Below are 2,895 nucleotides of genomic sequence, written 5' to 3'. Positions count from 1 at the left end.
AACCAGTTTGATGAAAACATTTCAAATTGTATATAAAACCAGCACATTGCACCCCATGACTGCATTAATGTACACAGCTATGATTTAATAAAAAAAAATACAATTACCATATGACCCAGCAGTTCGATTTCTGGGCATATACCCAAAAGAATTGAAAGGAGGGTCTCAGAGATATCTGTATGCCTGTGTTCTCAATAGCCAAAATCTGGAAGCAGCCCAAGTATCCATCAGCAATGAATAGATAAACAGAACGGGCTGCAGGCATGCCTCATTTGTGCAGTTTTTACAAATTGAAGGTTTGTGGGAACCCTCCATAGAGCAAGTCTATCGAGGCCATTTTCCTAAAAGCCTGTGCTCACTTCATGTCTCTATGCCACACTTGGTAATTCTTGGAATATTCCAAACGTTTACAGTATTACATCTTTTATGGTGATCTGTGATCCGTGATCGTTGATGCTACTATTGTAATCTTTGGAGGACTCTGAGAACTACACCCAGATAAGACAATAAACTTCATCAATTAATGTTGTGTCATGAGCTGACTATTCCCCTGACCAGACATTGCCCCATCTCTCTCCCTCTCCTTGGGCCTCCCTTTCCCCTGAGATACAACAATATTGAAATTAGGAAAATTAGGAGCTGGGCATAGAGGCTCATCCCTGTAATTCTAGCACTTTAGGAGGCAGAGGCGGGTAGATTGCTTTAACTCAGGAGTTCAAGACCAGCCTGAGCAAGAGCAAGACTCCATCTCTAAAAATAGCTGGGCATTGTGGTGGGCCCTGTAGTCCCAGCTACTTAGGAGACTGAGGCAAGAAGATTGCTTGAGCTCAAGAGGTTGAGGTTGCTGTTAGCTGTGATGCCATAGCACTGCACAGAGGGTGACAAAGTGAGACTGTCAAAAAAAAAAAAAAGAGAGAGAGAGAGAAAAGAAAGGAAGAGGAAGGAGGGGAGGGAATTAGGGCAAATAATAACCCTACAGTAGTCTCTAAATGTTCAAGTGAAAGAAAGAGTTTCCCGTCTCTCACTTTTTCTTTTCTGAGACAGTCTCACGTGTTTTTTTTTTGAGTCAGTCTCATTTTGTAGTTCCCTTGGTAGAGTGCTGTGGCATCACAGCTCCCAGCAATCTCCAACTCTTGGGCTTAAGCAATTCTCTTGCCAAGAGGCTGGGACTACTTGGCTTTTTTTTTTTTTAAGAGACAATCTCATTTTGTTGCCCTCGGTAGAGTGCCATAGCATCACAGCTCATAGCAACTTTCAGCTCTTGGGCTTAGGCAATTCTCTTGCCTCAGCCTCCAGAGTAGCTGGGACTACAGGTGCCCGCCACAATGCCCTGCTATTTTTTTGTTGCAATTTGGCTGGGGCTGGGTTCGAACCCGCCACACTCAGTATATGGGGCCAGCGCCCTACTCACTGAGCCACAGGCGCCGCCCCTACCTGGCTATCTTTTTTGTTGTAGTTGTCATTGTTGTTTAGCAGGCCCTGGAAGGTTCAACACCCCCAGCCCCAGTGTATGTGGCCAGAGCCCTACCCACTGAGCACGGGCGCCGAGCTGCATGAATCAGTTTAAGTCAAAAGCTAGAGATGATGATTAAGCTTAGTGAGGAAAACATGCCAAAAGCTGAGATAGGTCAAAAGCTAAGCCTCTTGCACAAAACTGTTATCTAAGGCTGGGCACGGTGGCTCGCACCTGGAATCTTAGCACTCTGGGACACCGAGGTGGGTGGATTGCTTAAACTCAGACTGAGCAAAAGTGAAACCCTGTTTCGACTAAAAATAGAAAAACTGAAGCAAGAGGATTGCTTGAGCCCAAGAGTTGGAGTTGCTGTGAGCTATGACGCCACAGCATTCTACCAAGGACTACAAATTGAGACTCTGACTCAAAACAAACAAACAAACTGTTGGCTAAGTTGTAAATCCAAAGGGAGAGTTTTTTTCCTTTCTTTTCTTTTCTCTCTCTCTCTTTTTTTTTTGAGACAAAATCTCTCTGTGTTGCCCAGGCTAGAGTGCTGTGGGGTCAGCCTAGCTCACAGCAACCTCAAACTCCTGGATTCAAGCAATCCTCTTGCCTCATCCTCCCAAGTACCTGGGACGACAGGTGCCCACCACAATGCCCAGCTATTTTTTCTCCTTTTTATATGGATGGGGTGGGGTCTTCTCTTGCTCAGGCTGATCTTGAACTTCTGAGCCCAAGCTATCCTCTCTCCTCAGCCTCCCAGAGTGCTAGGATTACAGGTGTGAACCACCGTTCCCTGCCCAAAGGAAAAGTGCTTGACGGAAATCCAAAGCGCTACTCCGGGAATACAAGAATGATCAGAAAGCAAAACAGATTTGTTTAAAAAAATGAATAAAAAACAAAAACCCAGCCTTGTTGCTGATAGAAGGAAAATGTGCGTGATCTGGATAGATCCCACCAACCACAGCACTCCCTTACAACAAAGCCTCATTCAGAGCAAGGTCCCGACTTGCTTCAATTCTTAGAAGACGGAGCGAGGTGAGGAAGCTACAGAAGAAAAGTTAGAAGCTAGCAGAGCTTGGTTGATGAGGTTTAAGGAAAGAAGCTGCCTCCATAACATAAAAGTTTGAAGCAGCAAGTGCTGAGATAGAAGCTGCAGCAAATTATCCAGAAGAAACTAAGGTCCCTGAGGAAGGGGGCTACACTACACAACAGATTTCAACGTAGACAAAACAGGCTTCTGTTGGAAGAACATGCCATCTAGGACTTTCATATCTAGAGAGAAGTCAGTTCCTGGTTTCAAAGGACAGGTTGACTGTTTTGTTAGGAACTAATGCTGCTGGTGACTACGTGGAAGCCAAAGCCCATTTGCCATTCCGAAAGTCCTAGCACCCTTAAGAATTATGTTAGAGGCTCGTTGCCTATAGCTCAGCAGCTAGGGC

Source organism: Otolemur garnettii, unplaced genomic scaffold (assembly GCF_000181295.1).
Source record: "Otolemur garnettii isolate 467f Iridium unplaced genomic scaffold, OtoGar3 scaffold00156, whole genome shotgun sequence".
Classification (NCBI taxonomy): Eukaryota; Metazoa; Chordata; class Mammalia; order Primates; family Galagidae; genus Otolemur; species Otolemur garnettii.
This window is presented reverse-complemented; position numbering follows the sequence as displayed.